This window comes from Pteronotus mesoamericanus, unplaced genomic scaffold, assembly GCF_021234165.1.
Source record: "Pteronotus mesoamericanus isolate MK-2021 breed Mesoamerican mustached bat unplaced genomic scaffold, CSHL_Meso_final scaffold_507, whole genome shotgun sequence".
Classification (NCBI taxonomy): Eukaryota; Metazoa; Chordata; class Mammalia; order Chiroptera; family Mormoopidae; genus Pteronotus; species Pteronotus mesoamericanus.
The window spans coordinates 9,387,017-9,409,994 of NW_026555319.1; the positions used below are offsets into that span (position 1 = coordinate 9,387,017).

A 22,978-nucleotide genomic window follows, 5' to 3' on the forward strand; every position below is an offset into this window, starting at 1 on the left:
ACTTAACTAGTTCGGGAGCTGAAATCCCATCCAAATTTTTAATCAGTGTCTTTTCCATTGTAACAATATTTCCAAGTCATTATCAACACCATATTTTTTCCTCAGAAATAAATTAAAAAGAAAATATTACAAAAACCATTTTATCTGTGTAATTTAACAATAGCTAATAAAGTTGGGTGTACATGTATATGTATACTGTATGACTCACATATGGTCACATGGTATATGTATACCATATGACTCACACATGGTCATATGGTCAGTTATTCATTAAGCCATCATTTGTAACTGTAAAAAAATAAGAGGCAACTGAAACATTTATCAATAAGGAAAAAGAACTGTGGCTAAAAGATAATCATCCAATATAAAGCTATACCATAGTTTAAATCAATGAATGTGACATTAAGTTTATTACGATAGATAAATTTCAAAAACAACTTGAAGAATTATATGTAGAATAGATGTAATTTTATGCAAATTTTAACATAAGAAACTATTGTTTATAGAAGCACAAATATAAGAGTACATACCAACTTCAGGACAGTAGATGGATCTGGGATGGATAGAAGGAAAGGAATGGGACTGGGAAGAGGCATAAAGGAGACTTCAATTATGTAACAATGTATTTCTTTAAAAAATTAATTCTGAGACAGGTTTCTAGATGTTAGTGACATTGTGCATGTTTGATATACTTTGTTAACTTTTTTAGAATAGAAAATAATCTTCTTCCCCCCAAAGAGGCGGATATAAAAATGAAAGACTAAACTGAATCATTATTTGAAGTAATTATCAGAGTCTACCTGTACATGAGAGAAAAATTTGATTGGGGTAAAATTAACTAAATTATAAGGGTAAATGATAAAGGAAAATTGATGGAAGAAATAGTAAATAAAGGAGATTGTGAATTTTGGATTGGATAATTTTCCAGGCTCACCATGAACTGCTGGTATTGATGAAGACAGTGTGGTTGCTGTTGGGGTATTTTAGAATGGTGAGAAGAGGAGGAAGGTTACTATGAGGTATTGATGCTAACAAAGGCATTGGCAAAGGCTGCAAAGCGGGTTGGATGGGACATCATGTATATATTATAAACAATTTCTAATTATTTGATTTTTTAGATCTCCCTTGAATTTACTCCTATTGTTAATGGGTGACTGTCTTATTTTTATCCCTCAACATTATTAACATAATTGGCAAATCACATTGTACAATTTAATGTCTTCAGTGTGATGATTTGATGCATGTATATGCTGCAAAATGATTACCACAATAAGGTTAGTTGACACACATTCATCACTTCACCTAATTAAATTTTGTGTGTGTGTATGTGCATATGTAGTGAGAATGTTTAAGATCTACTTTCTTAGCAAATTCCAAGTATACAATATCATATTGTTAAGTATAATTACCATATTGAATATTGGAGCCCCAGAACTTATTCATGTTATAACTAGAAGATAGTACCCTTTGACCAATGTCTCCCCATTTCCCTTACTACCAGCCTCTGGTAACCATTCTATTCTCTGTTTCTATGAGTTGGGTTTTTTTTTTTATTCCACATATAAGTAAAATCATATAGTATTTGTTTTTCTCTGACTTATTTTACTATGCATAATGTCCTCAACATCCATCCAAGCTGCCATTTTGATTTTCCTTTTTTTTTTTTTTATGGTTGAGTAATATTCTATTGTCTCTGTGTGTATATGGGTATCTTATCTCACATTTTCTTTTTCCATTCACTCAACGATGAAAACTTAGGCTCTTTCCATGCCTGGACTACTATGAATAATGCTGCTATAAACATGGTGGTGCGGGTGACTGTTTTTTCTTTTATTTTTTTAATCTTCACCTGAGGATATTTTTAATGATTTTAGAGAGGGAGGAATGGAAAGAGAGCCACTGATGTGAGAGAGAAAAAAAAATCAGTTGCCTCCTGTACATGCCCAATCAGGGATTGAACCCACAACCTAGGTATGTGTCCTAACTTAGAATTGAATCCAGAACCTTTTTGGTGTATGAGACAATGCTCCAACCAACTGAGCCACCTGCCCAGGGCTGTGCCTTCTTCTTAATACATTTATACACAGTGTGAGGTTTTAAAGTATTCAATTAAGGAAATCTAAAAAAGGACATACAAATAGTAGATTTATCCATTAATACGTTATCTTTTAATTTCTCTTTTAATCTTCCCTTTAACCACTGCATACCCACTATTCAAAAGGGTGTGGTTAAATGTACTAGTAGTTTACTTGTATTCCTTCAGAAATTTTTGTTTATAGCAAGTGTTCTTTTCTTGAAAATATATTCGAAAAAATGGTTCCCCATACAAAATACAGAACTGAAAGAGCTCCTACTCATTTGGCATAAAATATGTTTTTGGTGTTATCCAGAAAATATATGATGGTAAAAAAAAAATATCCTGCCTTGATGACATATCTTATATTTAAAACACCTCAAAGAATTCATTAAGAAAAAACTGTTAGGGATAATAGATGCAAAGTTGCAGGATACAAAATCAACACATAAAATCAGTTGTATTTCTGTATACTGGCAATGAATAATATAAACATGTGTATAAGAAAGCTAAATTCTCATCTTTCCTCTAAAACTGAAATACTGAGATAGCAGTATAAATGTGTTCTTTAGAAATATGTAGGAAAAAAACCCAGAAAATACCTATAAAAGTTTAAAGTGATTGTTTCTCAGAAGCAAGAACTGGGAGTGGGAATGAAGATGTAAGGCATGAGACAACTGTTTTTCATTATAAGCTTTGAAAAAACTTTTAAAACTGTATGTATAGTATTGATAAAACCAAAATTATATAAAAATTAATGCTTCTTTGGCATAAAACACTATTAAAAGAGAAAGGCAACAAATCAGGGGGAAATATTTGTTTCATACACTATGACGATAACCAGTATCTCAAGTATATAAAAAGCACCTACAAATCAAAAAGACAAAGTGAAAAAAGGTACCAAAAGAGTCATAAGGAAATGAATAGCCAATTTATGGAAGTATAAATAGCTAATGGATGAGTGAAGAGATTTTTATCCTTAGTAATAATCAAAGAAATATAAGTTAAACGTTATAAGTCTTCTTGTATCAGAGCACCAAAGTATTAACAGGCATTACTACATCAGACCCTGTGGGTGGGCAGCGTGCAAGTTGTTACAATAACAGAACTTCATTGGTGGGCAAGCTGGCAATGCCGATCGTATTTTAGAATGGATATACCTTGTCATCCAGCCATTCTACATCTAGCATTTGTTCTATTGAAATTCTCAAGTGGAATAGGCATGTTTAATGTAGCAAGCTAATGCAAACAATTTTAACGTTAATCAATAACAATGATTAGATAATTTATGGCATAACAGGTTAGTGGTTAAAAAAAAAACAAGCATATATGTCCTGCTCTTACATAAATATATTAAGTGAAAAAAACATGTTGCAGAACAGTGCATAAAATAAAATCCCATTTTTATTTAAGAAATATATGCATATAATTTGCATGTGGGCTTATGTATGCCCATAGGAAAAATTCCAGAAAACTATACACCAAATCCCTAGCAATAAATAAACTTCAGTGGTGGTGTAACTATAGAGGAATTTCACTTTCAACTTTTCTGTGTTGTTTGCATTTTTTACAGAAGAGAAATTGCTTGGAATTAAAATGATCAAAGATACATCTTTAAGGTATCCAGCATTGTGTCAGGTATTTTGAATTAAACAACTATACTTTTAACAGCAACCTTTGAATGTCACTTTATTTTTGAAATCATGGATATAATTGTACTGAAGTTATCAATTATTATTAAAAAAAAAACTTAGATTTCACCAGCTCATTAGGCAGTTTGTCAGTTCTGCTTACAATCTTCACTCTACCAACTGTTGCCAAAACATTCAATATCTTTATTTTTGTTTTCTATTATAAAAGCAGTGCAAAAGGGTAGAAAGAGAAAAAAGGTTTCCCCTCTTTACCCGGCCTCCTCATTCTCACTCCTCAAAGGTAATTAATCCTAAGAAACTACTGTGTATTTTTCAAAAATTTTTTCTATAAATATATATAATGAGCATCCTCTTTTTATTACACAAATGGAGTCATACTATAATACTGATCTGCAACTTGTCTTCACATAGCAAATTTAACAGACCATTGTGGGAAAGTACTCCTTGTGGTGTTTCTTATTAAAAAGACACGTTCGGGCTACTTAGGGACAGTAGTGATCAAAAAGAAACAAGCAAGCAATACCCCTAATTCAATCCCTGCACCTGGCTTTACTAATATGAACTATTTACTCCACCCTATCATCATCTCTCTATGACATACTTTGTACTGGAGGTCATATATATAATGTAATTATATATGTAATATTATATAATATTAATTGATTCCCATGAGAATCCTAAGAGGTAAACACTATTATCCCTATTTTATAGATGAGGAAGCTGAGGTTCTGAAAAGGTTAAGAAACAGGACGAGGGAAAGTTCAGACAAGTCTGAACCACTTGTTTATATAATGTAAGCATATATCACTTTGAAAGAACAGCACTTACATATACTGAGAAATAATAATAGTGAAGGAAAATGTTCCAAACATTCATAGAAATGCTATGTCTTAGCTATTTGATCTTGTGCCAAGAATAATGAAATCAATCTGTGTTAGACAAAGAGTAAAGTTCATTCAATATCAAGTCCTTGGAGACCGGTTCTCAAAACTCAAGTTTCCTTTCTGGCAGAAGAGGAACTTTTATAAAACTCCGAAAATAAAATGTTCACAAATAAGCCTCAGGATAATTGGCATTTAGAGTTTCCATCTTATGTCTTCCTGAATAAAGATTTACTTATAGAGCGTAAACACTATCCTTCTCAATTTCTATTGCTAGATAAGATTTGAAAAATCCATTCACTCTTCATGGATTAATTTTAGACCTCATTTGCCTGAAAGAGGGACGATATCATACAAAATCAACCCCACAGTTGTGACTTTCCTAATCCCAATAAGACACTTTTGCTTATTTCAGAAAGTGTATTGTATTTACATAGTAAGTTCTACTTTTTAAATTGGCCATATGTGCATTCTACCACACAGGGTTCACACAAAAAAACTAAGATCTCCTCTGTAATGCTCCCTCTTTATGCAATAAATTCTTAATAAGTCCCTAAAATTACCAGCTTGTCTAGGTACCAGAAAGAAATATGATAGACACAAACCCTACTCTCAGGGAGCTTGCAGTCTACAGAAGAAACATTTAATAAACTTAATGCACTGCCCTTGCTTACGTGGAGATGGAGAGCCTGACCTACTTCCCATTCAAGCTCAAAGTTCTGCACTAGAGTACAGCAAACTCTGTAGCTTACTATTGAAAAACCCAGACAACCCAGCTATTTCAGAAATTCACATTAATGAGTAACATGCTGAACTCATTATTTCCTTTGAGTAGGTGAGCTATAAGTTTTGTTTTCAAGGGAAACTGGGGATCCCCAATTTTTTAAGTCCTCACCCAAGAACATTTTTTCATTGCTTTTAGAGAGAGAGGAAGGGAGAGAGAAACATTGATACAATAGACAAGCATTGATTGGTTGCCTCTGGTATGTGCCCAGACCGGGGATTGTATGCACCTGAATTGGGGATTGAACTGGCAACCTAGGTATGTGCCCTGACCACAACCAACCAACCAACTGAGCCACACTGGCCAGGCCCCAAACTTTTAATGTCACCAATTAATTGAAACTCTCCACTTGTATAAAGAAGTATAGTGTTTATCAAGATAACATCTCATATAAATCTCATAAGAGATTTATAATGGTTTTTAAATTTAAAAATTAAGTAATTATTTTTCCTGTGATTTTATTCATTTATTCAGCAAATACTTATATCTAATATGTGCCAGGCTTCATGCCAGGTAGTAAAGATACAATCATGAACATGTTAAAATCTCTGTCTTGGAGGAGATTATATTCAGTGAGAAAGCATCCCTGAAGTAAGGCAATAACAGAACAGTGTAACATGCATAAAGGGTATCTAAACCAGTCTTTTGAGGAAAGAGGATAAGAAAGTCTCAAAGAAACCAAAATTTGAGCTGGGGTAGTTAACACAAAGGCCGAGAGGCAAAAGAGCATAGCACGACAGAGCTCATGACTAAGAAACACAGTCAACACCTTAGATAACAGAATATAGATGTTTGGACCTTGAAACTTGTGACAAGAAAAAACAATTCTGAGACGTCCTAAATTAAATTATAGCTGCTGGAGAGTGAGAAGACGACAGAGCAATTAGACGGTTAATAGCTGGGGGCCAGCTAACAGGACTGCCCACATTCCTGAGTGTGTGCTGGAACTCTGCATTAACTTCCAGGTGGCTATTTCCGTGATTATCTAAAAGCCTGTTGCTCATGGAACCCCAGGAGCCTCCGCCTCTTGCTTGCACGTGACCTTTCCGGACTGTGGCCCATGACTAACCCAAAGAAGCAAATACTTCTTCCTTGGGGACCCTTTGCCTATTTCAGAATTAGCTCAGCTTCAACTTCTCTCAGCCCCTTTACTTTAGCCAACATAAATTCTTTCAAAACAACCTACATCTTCCTCCCCCCACGCCCAACTCGATGTATAAAAAACACTTGCCAGCTCCAGGATGGTGGGCCTGTTGCCTTTTCCACTTGGCACTGCTGCTAGTGGTTTAGACTTCATGTGCCAGGACATGGCTTTATTTTCTTGCTAGCAATGGCCCAATAAACCCTTTCTTTAAAAAAAAACTTTCAGCCATATAAGTGAAAATTTTTGTTTAATACTTACTTTAAATGCTACGTGATGTTTCCCAAAATAAATGGTGCAGTAGCCCCTACTAGGAATGGTGATTTGGTGTTACTTTGTCCCGAATTAACATGGGAACATACCAGGATTCTGTATTCTGAGAGACTCAAATTCCTAAGACATTCAAATTGATTCTCAACCTTTTAAAACTCAGCAAAATATTGAAAATACTGTATTATTTATTTCAGAGTATAATTAGAAAAGTACAAAGTAGAAAAGGAAGATAATGTATTAAGAGTAATGTTAAACATTTGCCAGAACTATAAACAGCAAAAGAACTGTATTCTATACAATGAGTCATTTTGTATACATTCCATACTTACAGGGGTCGGAGGAGCAAGATTTTTATATCAAGATATAAAGCCAGCTATGTTCTATGACTATTACTTATACCAGGGAGGTCAGTCTCTCTGCCCTTTTTAAATGGGAATTCAATTAACTACTGCGGAGCTAAATAAAAACCAAAGGACATGGAAACACAAATATTCCCTCAATTCTGATTTCCCGTATGCATCTGAAATGACTTCTCTGACATGATAGTGGTCAAAATTTAATCAGGATTTGCATAAAGCGGCTATATAAAGCCACTTCTGCAATGACTTAAAAATGCAACTCTGGTATGTGACTGACCAGAAACATAAGGCAGGGAAATAGTTATTTGCCTTTTAATTGTCATAAATAATGACAGAAGAATGACAATACACTATCAGTTTTTGTCATTAAGTTAGAAATTTGTGCCAACAACAACATAGAAAAATATTTAGATAGCTTCAATATTTAAGGGGGAAAATACACTGGGTGCTCAATGGTGTGGGCTTTCTAGAAAATGACAAAAGTCCTAAAATTAAATGTGAACTCTCATTTCCTTTCTTCCCCTCACAAATTATTTATATCTAGAGATGTCAGGATGGGAAACAAATAAAACCCTCATCATAAAAATTCAAAATGAAAGTTTAGAAAATAAAGGTAAAGATTATATTCCTGTCTATGGATGAAATGGTTTCTAAGTGTTCTGCCTAAGTGATATTAGAATTGTGAGATCTGATGAGTCTTTATTTATTTCTTTTGTCTGCAAAAAATAGCTATATGTATTTTTATACATGCCAATATAAATCATAAATCTATCTATTGGCGATAAAAAAAAAAAAGAGTCCCATTTCTTAATGAATTTTAAAATATGTCAAAGCAACTTGGAATATTTTTAGGCGGTGTTCAGATTCTGGACCCAAACTCCATTAACATAACTCAGGCCTGAGGCAGTCTCCAGATAGTTAAGATACCACATCTGTGTCTATCTAGTCCCACTTGAGAGTAGGGCAAAGGGGAAAGAATTACGAAGAGGAAGTGTACTGCTACACAGCAGCTCCTTTAGATTACAAAATGAGGCAGTTGCTAATTAAACTTTAAATGTGTTGGCTCATAAGAAGGAAAGAAAAAAAGAAACCAAGAAAAAAAAGGCCAATAGGAAAAGGGGGAAAGAGGATGAAAGAAGAAAAGGAAAAAATAAGGGAAAAGAGAAGAAAGAGACAGAAATGGCTAGAAAGGTGCAGAAGGCAATCTTGATAAACAAGGATCCTTCAGTTTGACAGTATTCTTTAATTTTACGAGGTTCATAAGTTGGAAACTGCCATAAACCTTGTGAAAATGTGAGACATCTGGGTTAGTTTATTTTTGGTGTGAATAACAAGAATATGGAATTTACCTTATTTATCCCTAACTGCCACCTACTAAAAACAATCAAAAGACAAACAATATATTTATATTATAATATATAAATATATCACATCACATATATTATATATAAAATATACCATATATTATATATTTATATATAAAATGAGTATTTTTTTAAGAGTAATTACTACAGAATGTAAATATACCTTTGAATCCAATCCCATTTCCTTTACAATGAAGTCTATAATGTTTCAATTTTTCATTACTAAATTGCTAGAAGAGAGGGAATGAATATAAGAAGTAGCCAGAATGGAGACCCAGAAAATGATTCCACCATGCTAAATTAGAAGCCAAAGAGCTCTCTTTTGTTCATAAAATTTGAAATTTAGAATAAATGGGACAATTTCTCAAAAACCACAAACCATCAAAAATCCACCAACATTAAACAGATAACATGGAATAGTTCTATAACCAAGAGGGAAAAATTCAATTTGTAATGTAAAGGCTCCAGAAAAAGTAATTCCTAGGCTCAGATGGCTTCACTGGAAAATTTTACCAAATATTTAAAGAAGAATTAACAACAGTTTTATAGTCTCTTCCAAAAAACAGAGGAGGAGGGGCTATTTCCCAACTCACTTTATGAGACCATTATCACCATGACACCAAAATCAGACAAAGTTTTCCTTTTAAAAAAAAAACTATAAACCACTATCTCCATGGACTTAGACACAAAAACTCTCAACAAAATATTACCAAATTGTGTTCCAACAATGTATAAAAAAGAATTATTCACCATGATCAAAAGGATTTATTTAAGGTATGCAAGGGTGGTTCAATATTTGAATATAATTTAATCTTTTCCACAGACTAAAGACAAATCACATGATAATAACAATTGATGCAGAAAAAGCATCTGACAAAATGCAACGTTCATTTATGATAGAAACTCTTAGCAAGTTAGGAATAGAGGAAAATTACCTCATTTGATAAACAGCGTCTATAATAAAAAGCACAGCAAACATCATACTTAAAGGTGAAAGACTGCATCTTTTCTCCCCCAAGTTCAGAAACAAGATAAGGATATCTGCTCTTGCCAATTCTATGCAGCATTGCACTGAAAGTTCAGCAATTAGGCAAGACAAAGAAAGAAAAGCCATACAAGTTAAAAAGAAAAAAGGTAAAACGGTCACTGTTCGCAGAAAAAGTGTCCATGTAGAAAATTCCAAGGAATCTATGAGAAACCCTAGAACTAATAAGTAAATTAGGCAAGGTCACAAATATGAGATCAGTCCATGAAATTCAATTCAATTCTAGATAACAAACATCTGGAAACTGACATTAAAAACAGTATCATTCATATCATGCTGAAGAAAATCAAATGATGAGGTATAAACTTAAAACATATACATAATATACATGCTGAAAAGTACAAAAATGTTGAGAAAAAAATTAGAGCTAAATAATTGAGGAGATATCCCATGTTCAAGGATTGGAAGACTTCACATGGAAAAGATGTCAATTCTCTCTAAATTGATGTATAGTTTAAATGTAATTCCTCTCAAAATCTCAGAAGGGTATTTTTGCAGATATAGGCAAACTTGTTTTAAAATTTATATGGAAAGACAAAAGAACTAGAATACCTAAACGTTCTTGAAAAACAACACTGGTAAATATCAGGAATCACTTTACAGGATATAAAGGCTTAGTATACAGCTACCATAATCAATACAATTTGGAATTGGTGGTGAGATAGACATATAGATCAACTGAACAGAATAGAGAGCTCAGAAACAGACACACGCAAATATGCCCAACTGATTTTTGACAAAGGTGCAAAAGTAGTTCAGTGGAGGAAGGATACCTTTACAAAAAATGGTGTTAGAGCAATTGGACATCCATTGGGAACAAAATAAACCTTGATCTAAAACTCATACCTCGTACAAAATTTAACTCAAAATGTATTTGCAAATTTAATGTAAACATAAAGCAATAAAATGTTTAGGGTAAAAAAAAGCATGGGGGAAACTCTTTGGATCTAGTGATAGACCAAGAGTTCTTAGAATCGTCACTATGGCCCATAAAAAGAAATAGGTTGTTACCGAATCAAATTTAAAACCTTTGCTCTGCAAATGACCCCATTAAAGGAATGAAAAGATGAGCTACAGACTGAGAGAAAATATTTGCAAACCACATACTCAACAAAAGAGTAAGTAGTATGTAAAATACAAGTTATATCAAGAACTCCCAAAACTCAACAGTAAAAGAAATCCAATTAGAAATTGTGCAAAAGACATAAAGAGAAATTTTACTGAAGAGGATATATAGATGCCAGATAAATACATGAAAAAATGTTCAATTTTAGTAATGAAAATTACAAGTGTAGTGAGATATTACTATACACCTATCAGAAAGGCTAAAATAAGTAATAGTGACATAACCAAATATTGGTGAGAATATGGAGAAACTGGATCTCTCCTATATTGCTCTTTTACATATAAAACAGTACAGCTCTCTGAAAAACAGTGTGCCACTTATAAAACTAAACATGCAATTACCATATGACCCAACAACCAAATTCCTAGGCATTTATCCTAGAAAAATGAAAATTTATGTTCACAAAAAAATCTATGCACGAATGTTCACAGCAGCATTATTCCTAATAGCCCCAAACTGGAAACAACCCAGATATCCTTCTATGAAAAAATGATTAAATAAACTATAGTACATCCGTACTGTGGAATACTATTCAGCAATGACAAGGAAATATTGATATGCAGAACAACTTGGAAGAAACCCCAGAGAATTATACTAAGTGGAAGGAAACACCAGTCTCCAAAGTTTACATTCTGTATGATTCCATTTGTATGACTCTCTTGAAATGACAAAATTATAGAAATGCAGAACAGATTAGTGGTTGCCCGGGGTTGAGCATAGGGACTGGGGAGAGAGGGATGGGAGTAGCCTTGTGGTGACGGAACTGCTTTCTATCTTGACTGTGGTGGTAGATATACAAACCTAACGTGAAAAATCGCACAAATCTAAACACAAAAAAACATACACACACGCACACACCAGTACCAGTAAGACCAACTGGAGGAAATTTGAAAGATATTAATTTTCTAGTTGTGATATTGTACTATATTTTGTAAGATGTTATCATTGGGGGAAACTTGGTAGAGAGTATGCGAGGTATCCCTATAGTATATATTACAACTGTGTGAATCTACACAATCTCAAATGAAGTTTAATTTAAAAAATTTGTGTAGGCTTGTTTGATGCGGACCTTGTACCTCTTTTGTGAAATGGCAGCTGAGGAGACTCGGTGGCCACCATGGCCGAAGAAAAGCTGAAGGAAGGAGTCGAGACTGAGAACGATGATCATATTAATTTGAAGGTGACAGGGCAGGATGGTTCTGTGGTGCAGTTTAAGATTAAGAGGCATCACTACTTAGTAAACTAACGAAAGCCTATTGTGAACAACAGGGTTTGTCAAGAGGCGGATCAGATTCCGATTTGACGGGCGGCCAATCAGTGAAACAGACACACCTGCACAGTTGGAAATGGAGGCTACAACTGACGTGTTCGAGCAGCAGACAGGAGGTGTCTACTGAAAAGGGACCCTGCGGCTTTACTTTAGAACTGTTCCTCCAGACCAAGACGACTCTCAATTTGAAAACTGCAATTTGGATTCACTACATCTTGACTATTACAGTATAGTTTTCTCTGTTCTTTCATTTTCCCTTTTCACACTCCTTTATTGTACAAGAAATAAAGTAACTGATGTATGTGCACAAACATTTACATTTTTTTAAACTAAATGGCCAATGGAATGTTCTGATCAACATCAAATGGAGATGGGATGGAGAAAGAGAGGTTCTGTGAAAATACCCCCTTTCTCCAATAGTGGCACACTCATTCATCTTTTATCTTTATTTGCCAATAAGTTATTTTGATCTCGTTGTTTAACAACAACAAAATGAAACAAAACAAAAAAAACAGAAAAAAACCCAAATGATATAAAAATCCTTGCATACCTAGTTTGGCTGGAGGATTTTAATGTTTTTCATTTATCATTGTAAAACCAAGGACAATTTTGTAACTTTTTTTGTATGTCGATGTTACATGTGGGGCAATCTGTCTTTAAGTAGGGATAAATTGCTCTACAAGAAATGAATCCTAGATAGTTTTCCCTTTAAGTGAAGTGTCTTATTGTTTAAAAAAAACTTCTTGTTTAAAATAAAAAAAAAAATCATGTAATTCATGTTTGGTTATATATTTATCATATTTTTCTGTAAGCATTTATTGAGTTGCCCTGATGTGTAAGGCATTTCCTTGTGTGTTGGTGGGGTGGAGGTGGGAAGTTACAGGGTCAGCAGTCTATAAAAGGGTATTGAATAGAGACCCTAACTTCACCAGTATCACGAATGTAATTATGTAGAAGTTTTTGTGATTATTTTTTAAAATATATGTGTCTTCCACTAGAAGAGAGCAGAGACTGCGACTATTTTAATTACCGTCCATCTCCAGTGCCAAAACAAGTGTCTGGAACACAATAACTTTTCAATTAATGAACACAGTAACTTTTCAATAAATGAAACAATCAATCAACAGAAAGGGTGATAACCACCACCAAATATTATAGTACAAAAAACAGTGACATAATGAAAAGTGCTTATGAAAACAGAGTGAATGATTAGCATTGTTGGGGGAAGTGGGGAAAAGCTTCAAAGATGCAATCTCTCAAGTGGGTCTTATGAGATGAGATGAGGGAAGGGGAGAAATACCATTCCAAGCAGAGGGAATGGAGAATTCAAAAGCACGATGGCATAGGAAAGGCACAGGATTTCATGGGACCAGCAAAGAGTTTGTCGTGCTTGAGCCTGTAGTCCTCTATTGGGAGAGGAAAAAAAAAAAAAAAAAGGTGAAGCTAGCAGTCTGATTACAGATGCTCATTAAGGCAGTTTGGACTTTTTCACACGCACAACGTGGTGGCACTGGAGTTTTTAAAGCCAGTGAATGATCAGGTGTGTTTTTGGGAAAGTTAATCCTGATGACAGTGAGGAGGATAAACAGCAGGGAGGACAAAGAAAAGCTGAGAAACCAAGACCATGGCTTGAAGAGAATGAAAAGTCTGTTCTTCATAATACTCAATTTACCAGAAAACTCAGTTCCCAAATGTACACATTAGTGGAAGTTAGGTCTTTGTAACTACTGGCCTGAACGGTTTACAACACAGTTATCTTTAAAAATCTATGTAATGAATCATATCATGGGGCTGTGAGGTACAGACACTTATTAAGTATTTTCATTGCTCTTTTCTGCAGATTTTTCCAATATAAGCATGCTATTTTAAATTGGCTTTTAATTTGAAATTCTCCTTTTCTGAATTTTTAAAATTTTGAAATAATAACTGTTATTCATACTTCACAGAATCTTGGATGTTGTGGTCAATTTATTAATATTTTGACCATCAAAAATGAGCATTTCCACACACTATTCATACTATTAAGGAATTCCACTTATTTCTCTTAAAACACAAAATAACCATTTTAGCAACAAGTTAGAACTTTAGTAACAAAAATATTCATCTTTGGAGAGAATAAACTATGAATTTGAATTATGGACAATAACTGAAATACTCTCCACACACTTGTGTGCATATATATATATATGTATTGTTTGTGACAAACTGTAGATATAATAGTATCTCTCTCATGTAATGATAACTTGGTTGAATCCTCCCTCCCCTCTCTCCACCCCCACCCCCAAAACAGACAATTTTCTGCCAGGTTACAGAAGGAAGGAGAGAAAAAGAGTTAAATGTAATTCCTCTGGGCACAATGAAGTGACTTTACTCCCTTTGTTTTCTTCTTCTACGATGTGACAATTTTAATAGTTCTTTTCTGACACCAAAGAGAGAATCAGGAATACAGATTATGAGAAGAGAATGTCAAAGTGTGGAAGTTATTTTAGGTAGTGATGATTTTCTTTCATTTTACAAGGAACAAAGGCATTTAAATAGTTTTGTATATAAAAACTCATAGATGGGTATTAAATGTTATCTTTTGAATTTTTTATTATGGAAAATGCCAAACATAAAGAAAAGCTGATACAACAGTATCATGAACCCCCTCATGTCCAGCTTTAAATGATCCATTCATGGTCCATTCACTGCCCCATTCCACCCTTCATTATTTGAAACACATACGATTGCATCTATAAATATTTCAGACTTCATGTGTACAACAACTGTTTAAAAAATGTAATAACTATACTATAAGTATACCTAAAATGTAACCAAACAACTTTAATGTCCTCAAACATAAGGTCAAATTCTCAAATTTCACAAATTACCTTATAAACTTTTTAAAATTCTATACGAGTTCAAATTATGTCCAAATAGTGTGGCTAGTTATCTGTCCAAAATTTACTTTCATGGCAATAATTCAGTATGCTTAAAAATTAAACTTACCAGTTTTAATGAATTTAAATAATTAAATCTAATATAAAAGAAGTGAGTAACCAAATTAAGTCACTCTAGCAGGGAAATGTTGATAGATATGGTCAAACTAAGCAAATCTAGGGAAAAAAATGGGGGAAGAGGCTTGATTTTATTTTTGCCTGTTTTCAAAACATGTCCTCCTTTGCTCACAGTTTTAACTATAAAACTGCCCATAATAATGGTTCTGTAATAAGATTGTATCAAGGAAATCCACTAAAGCATGCTAACAAAACTCTTCCGTAATCTTCCACTTGCTTGTTTTAACATTTTCACTGTTTTACTTTGGCTGAATACTTACTCCTTCATTTGAAATTAGCTTGATATCATAGGATTTCAGAGTTGGTAGTAATAGAGTGGCTTCCTCATCTCAGAGAATAAGCAGCTTTGGTATTACTATAACATTGGTGTTTCCAGTGAGAAAGCTAGCATGAGGACTCAGTCTGTTGACAGTTTTAGACTATATTCTAATTTGTTAACAAACACTACTATGTAAGTATTATCAGTGAAAGTTTTATTAGCATGACATGAAATAAGTTTCAATTTTATCTTTTATAAAACTTGGTAAAGTTAATATTTTTTCTGAGTTGAATGATCTTGTTATACAAGAAAGAGAGAAGCACACTTAGTTCAAGATTTGAAATAATAAAAGTTCGAAACTTATCACCTACAGTATTCTGCAGAAACCAAAAAAGTAAATGCCAGACTCTTTACTCAGATATTATAACAGTTATAAACTTGTGTACTATCAATAAATAAAACATGCAATATGAAATACCTGATGGTACTCTGTTGTAAGACACATAAATTAGAAATTATTAGATCTTCAAGCAAAAGTTTGTTATGGAAACTCAGGAGTCTCTGTGCACTTCATACATGCGACACTTTACATTAAACCTTGAACTTAAATGGCCAGTAAAATAATTAAAAATACTTATTGAGTGTTTGATATGTTCAGGGAACTACATTAGCAAATGGAAGAATAAAGTGGCAGAATGATACCAAATGAAGTCATTAATACATTTAGTTTAAAAGAAGCACTGAAGGACAATAATTTGAAGATGGAAACTTTTGAAATGTAATGTTTTCTTTTAAACTCAGAAAATCTTATAAAAATTTGCCAGAAAGTTCTACAACATGAGAAACCCTGTAAGAACTTTTTATCAAATCTAGAGCGTTGACAATGGATTGACTTCTAATCCTGTTTATTTTTATTATTTATATTCACTCGACTCATTTTCCCCCAGAGTCCCTAATGTACCAGCTGTCCTTTATCTTGTGTACATTCCAAAATATTTTTGATTTACCAAAATACAAAAATTCAAGCTCTTGATTCTTTTAAAACAAAGTAAAAGCAGGTGTCATAGTAAATATAATCCACTAGATTCGGATAAGGCAATTATAGAGTTGATTTGTACAGTTACATAGAATTGCAGGTGTAAATCTCTGTTAATATACAGAACAGACGGAATACCTCATTCTAACATAACCATCTATCTAACCTGGCTCACAAGGGAGCAGCAGTGTTCACATCAACCATACCTATTCCTACCTTGATAGTGAGGGAAATCCCATCTAAGAAATGTGGTATCAGCACTACCACTTTACAATATGTTCAATAATATGAAATGTATGTGACAATTAGAACTTCTTGATCTCATAGTATACAGTTGTTTTATTTAATCATCTCTCTCTCCTCTCTTTCTGTCTCCTCCTCTCTCAATACATATTAGAAACTAATGGAAAGAATTTAGCTAAAAATAATAAAAATAAATAAGGCTCCTTCTTAAATGAGAAATAAATTATGATCAATTTAAAATACTGTAATAGTATTATAGCTTTAAAAATAGTAGTAGTTTACTTTCCCATACTTAATACTTTATTTCTCTTTCTGTCATGCTCTTTAAAAAAAATCTGAAGCCCCTGTTATACTTACATTTTATTATTTTAGGCCCTCATTGAATCATTAAGTTTATATCCCCTAGTCAACTTCCTCTTGTTAATACCCCATCACCTTGTCAAGAATTATAATTTGTTTTCCTAAGATGCTAGCCAGGAAAGGGTCACTTAGCAAATTTTATAAGCTTATCCTGCTTAATCAGTCATTAAATAAAATGATTTAAGCCTACTAAATCATATCTGCTTTTTGAAAGTAGCTTCTAAGCCAGTTCTCATTCATATTTACTGTAGTGATATAAATTTGAAGGAAAATTTTTAGTAAGATGAGAATGAAGACATGTATTTTTTAAGGTCAGACCAGGGTAAACATTTTTAAATAATACAAAATAGAAAAAATTAAATCAAGAGGAATGAAAAATAACCTTTATAATAATGGACAAGAAATATCCATTAGTTAAAGTATTGTAGTAATTGGTCATGTAGGACAAATCCAGTCTCCCCACCCTTAATGGTGATTGTAAAAAGCTCAAAATCAAGAAGTTAAATGAAAAACTTGAACAAAAGAATCTTGAATAGGCAGGAATGTACGAGGAAGGAAGGCTGGTGACAGTCTGAGGGAAGAAGGGGAGCTAGAATTCCTCTGGAGCAGATGAAGGCCAAGGAAAAGAGCCATGTGTTTAGGGAGATAAGTATGCATCCTTTTTAGCTCTTGTCAGCTGACAGAATTGTCAGACACTACTAACTTGTGTTTCTGGTTAATGGGGGGTAGGAAGGGGACATATTCTTAAGCAAATGGGAGCTTTTGTTGGGACATACAGTATAATAATGCTATTCACTCACTCTATGTGGAAAAAAAATTAAACCATGTTCTTGGAAGCCAAGTTCTTATGGTTTATCTGCTGTAGAATCTCCTGTGACTGGAAAGAAACCTGGAGTTGTACTGGAGATAAAATAACTAAAGAGCTATTTAGAAGAATTTGTAAGAATAAAAACTAAGAAAAATCCACTTTGAATATAACAATGCTGACTTGAAAATGATGTGGAAGCAGTATATTTAGACATAGAAATATAAGTACTTGTTCATGTTATAATGATATATTGCTGAAGTTAAAAACACCTTAAAAAACAATACATGCATTATAGCCTTCCTAATTACTATTTTTTAAAAATATCTAAAAAAAGTCTGGGAGGTTATATGCCAGACTATATTGGGTATAGAAGAGTGATTTTCAACAGGTGTGCTGCAAGAATTTTTAAAACACGTAATACCTGACTACTTGGTCAGGGACACTGACCTCTTCCCCCTCAAATTGTCAAAAAAAAAAAAAAAAAAAAAAAAAAAAGGTGAAAGCCAATACAAGAATAGCCATCCAGTGTGAATGAATCAGAATTTTACCTATTTTTTGTAGGATTGGCAAAATATATATTTTTGAGTATGCTGCAGAATTTTAGTAACTAGTTTATGTGTGCTATGAGATGAAAAAGGTTGAAAATCACTAATACAGAAGATAACTTCTATTTTCTCCTAATTATCCACCTGTATTTCTATCTATTAAAACAAAAAGCATATATTACTTAATAGTTGTTAAGAATTATGTAAGAGCTGTCTTGGGTCAAGGACTTCCTACCATTTTGTGTGGAGGAGGAGAAAACATTAAAAGGAATGAAGGAGTCCTGGCTGGGTGGCTCAGCTGGTTGGAGTGTTGTCCTGTGCTCAAAAGGTTGCAGCTTTGATTCCTGGTCAGGGCACATGCCAAGGTTGTGGGTTGGATCCCTGGTCAGAGCACATGAGAGGCAACTGATCGATGTTTCTCATATTGATATTTCTTTTGCTCTTTCTCTCTCTTTCAAATCAATAAACATATCCTCAGGGTGAGGATTAAAAAAAAAAAAAAAGAATGAAGGAGATCTTAGCTTCCATATCTACTTATTTATCAACAAGTCTTCTTGCTAGGAACTCCCAACATCAGAACAAATAAAGAACTGATTTTGCAACATCTTATAAAAGGGAATTTATAATTTCAAAGTCACGTGTATTTATCATTATTACTTTTAACTAAATAAATATTGTGCAGATTAAAATGTCTCCACAGTGCCTGCTATACTACAGAATGGATCACTAAAAAATTCCTATTCTATAGAAAATATAATAATATTAGTTTTGGGCATCTTTTCAATGGAATAAAACATTTACATAAAAATTTCAAACTAAGGATTATAGGCTAATTTTTAAAGAAAATACTGTAGTTGAATTCCTACTATTATTAGCATTCAAAATACACAGTTTGAATAAATAGCAGGAAAAAAATGGACTCAACAGGCCTAACTGGTAGTCTATATACTGCATCACGTAACTAAGCTTTGGGGAGGAAAGTGCATTTAGAGCATAGACAAAGATATGTCCACTACACAGCTTAAAGAAAAACATTTATATAAGCTAGAAAGACAGAATTCAATCTTTCTACATATGCATGAAGTAATTCAAGGTGTTTTCTAATTCTAACTAGTCATTTGTAGTACTACAGTAAACAATAATACTATAAATTCTAAATGGAGGCCATTCAATGTAAGCTTCCTCAGTTTTTCTCCATTCCACTTTAAAATTTATCTGTATACTCAATTGTCTCCATCCTTCAGCCTTCCTTTGTCAGGTGAGCCACTTCTCGCCACCACCACCAAAAACACGTCCTCTTACTTACTTCTCTATCCTACAACTTTCTCATTTCATTAGTTCACTTCTCTCATTTTTCTTACATTTTTCATTGCCCTCCACTGACTTTCCTTTCTTTTTTCCTACAATATGCTCCAGGTATCATTTATTGAGGGGAGGAGAGGGAAGCTTCCCTTACAGGGAGAGGCCCTGGGACTATTAAACTCACTAGCCCCAACCTCCTAATCTCCAAACCCAATAGGATTCTTTTCAAGCTGTATCCTTCCATAACCCATATGGAGCATGTCCTTACATGACTCTTGTTTCTTGGTTTGTGTAGTTTCTTAGTTCGTATGAGTTCCTTTCCAACTCGCTTCTCTTGGCCTGTCCTCCTTCCCTCCCACTTAATGCAAGGGTCTGTGCTGGGCCTCTTCTCTTTTCTCTACACTTTCTCTTATTTATCCGATTCACTCTTATGTTTTAAGCTGCCTCCCAAACTGTTAATACCCTCAATAATTCTCTCACAAGCTGCTTTTTTTTTTCTTTCCATTGAGGCTGTACTAGTTTCAGAACCTCATCACCAGCCCAAGTTCTCATTCCCTGTTTCTTCTTTTAAGTCATTATACAAATTATTGACAGAATCTTTTTAAAGACTCTGATGACATCAGTCTCTTCTATTCAAACACCTTAAATGGTATCCCACTATCTACTGCTTAAAGTTCAAATGTCTTACTATGTGATTTGAGGGCCTTTGACTTGCCACTATTCCTCAGTATCCTATACTTTATTCACAATGTCTGAGCTAGACTAAGAAATACATTGATTACATCCCACCATACCTGCTGAAAAGCTACCCAGTCAGTATTCAAGACTCAGCTTAAATTCTATCAACAAGTTATCTCATCTTCCTGGTACAGGAGTAATCTCCTCCTCCTTCATGTACAGAGTACTTAACAACATGTTATGGGATTGATGCCGTTCTGCCTTAAGGACAATGGGCATTTCTTAATTCCATTAATTGAATATGACTAGCAGTAGGAATATTATTTATTTTTTTGTCCTCTATAGTGTCTTGAATGTAGTAGGCAGTGTTGAACTCAGAATACATTCATTTAAAATTAGAGGCTACTTGTCTAGGAGCTGAGCTAAAGTTTGCCCCTGCCTTATTTCTGAAGAAAAACCCTGGGAAACAAATTAGGTAAATAAACAATAGTGTGTGGTGGGGGAGGTAACTGAATAAATGACTCAAAAACTCATTTCAAAACACTTTGATTTGGATTATTTTATGAAAATAATTATAAGCAATTCTACTTCTAGGTGTATATGTAAGAGAATTGAAAGCATATGTTCACATGAAAACTTGTATCTAAATATTAATAGCAGCATTATTCCTAACAGCCAAAAAGTGGAAACAAGTCAAATGCCCATTAACTGATGAATACATAAACAAAATGTGGAATATCCATAGAATGAAATATTATTCATAAAAGAATAAAGTACTAAGACACGCTAATAAGACTGGAAATTTCAAACACTAGATATATATTCATAAAGCATAGCTGTTTTACAAGTACCTTATAAGTAGTTACATTGTTTTGTTTAGTGAATTTAAGGTAGGTACCCCTAAATTTCTTACCTGCTTTGCTAACACAGCCCTAAGAATATCTGCTCATGTAAAAATTAGTTGTTTTTCATACATGAACAAAGTTAATTGATCCATTACAGGATATGAGCCCTTCAGAGATTAAGATAATTAAAATAGAAAAATATTCTTCTTTATACTCAAATATATATTCTTTATTGCCTCAGTCTGCAGGAGGGTGAAAAGCACCTTCCAAAAACCCAACTTTTTTTTTTTTTTAGCTGATCTAAAAATCTTGAGATATAGTCCTGACTATATCTGATAATGATCCAGTCAGAAGAAAACAAACCCTCTTGAGGAAATGAATTACGAAATCAGCACTTCGTCACCTTGCTTTCCTGAGTTGTGCTATTAAATTGAAAGGAAATTCTCTTAAGTAAAAAAGAAAGAGAAAAATGTTACTAAAGCTAAGTTAGGGGGATTAATTTTTTTTGACTAATAATTATTTCAATATAGAGCCAATTTGTCCCCTGCTCCCTCTCTCCCTTTAGAATGGGCAGTAAGTACTTAATGTGGTAAGGGGAGCACTCCCATGGTACCTTCTAAATACTTCTATTATTATAACACCCATTCTATTATTTATATGTGATTGTGTGTATGGTTTTATATCTCTCCCTGTGGTCATTCTCTGATAGAGCCATGAATAAGAACTGAAATGTCAAAAAACAGCAAAAATAAACATATCGTTCACTGAGTTCTTCTTTTACAATGTGTGGCCAAATTTGTGCTTTTTAATACATAATTTCATTGAATCCTCACAATAATCTTTTGAGGTAGGTATGCCCATTTTACAATTGAAGAAACTGAGGCTTCAGGAGTTAATGGATTTGTGTAAGGTGGTTGCAAAGCCAGTGAGCTAGTAAGTGGCAGACATGTCCATTTAACATGCTCTTGCTAATCATTAGATTACACTGCCAACTGCAAACATATGTGACTGAAATGAAAAGTAAGAGATAGAAAGGACGTAGACATGCTACTTACAGTGTGAAAAGGTAAGTGGGACATCAATTCTAAGAACTGTGTCAGTGACACAAATTGAGTGGATTCCTAGGTCACTTCCAACCTTTCCTTACAGTACCGAAAACACAGCTCTATTCCTGAAGGAGAATGGGGTACTGCTATGAAATGAGAATTAACTGTCCCTTCCATTAGTAGGATACTTACATTACACTACTATTTGGTGGTATTGACAGGATCTCAATTTGGTCACTTTTTAAAAAGTGCTCCTACTTACATCAGCCAGGTCAAAACTAAAATAGGCTGGTTGGTGACAACAAAATGTTTAAAAAAGTAATTTTTATAGTAGAATATCCAGAGATCTGAGCAACCTATGTAACTCCTACCAGTGACCCTGAAATAGAAACTAATCTCTTAAAGATATTTCTCAGTACATAAAATACATTCATAAGACACTTCTAAAAATAACTCTCCATTGTAATTCCCTCCTTATGCATCTGGACAGAAATGTCATATTTCCTCCACAAAGCTTCCTTTTATGTTGCAACAGTAAGAATCTCAATTTCAAACTGAAGCAGAACAATCAAGAATTTAAACTCCTTCACAAGACATGATTATTTTTATTATATTTTATATAAATTGTCTAAAAATGATGGGACATCTTACATTTTAACTCTGCAATATTTTTAACTAGAAAATAAAGTAATTACAGTTTAAAGTTCTGTCTCCGCTCACCCCTTTTTTTCCTGCTAGTACATGGTTCTCCACAAAAGGGTCAGTGTGATCTTTACAGACTATAGATAAGGAATATGACCACGGGAAACTAAAGAACAGAACATTAACCAC

General features: G+C 33.6%; 1 protein-coding gene and 1 pseudogene across 3 annotated transcripts in view; one reads left to right on the forward strand and one right to left on the reverse strand.

Moving 5' to 3' along the window:
* Positions 1-22,978, reverse strand: part of TAOK3 (TAO kinase 3) — a 140,055-nt gene that overhangs the window by 106,509 nt on the left and 10,568 nt on the right. The gene's annotated exons all lie outside the window — the stretch shown is intronic.
* Positions 11,817-12,096, forward strand: LOC129087314 (small ubiquitin-related modifier 2-like; annotated as a pseudogene).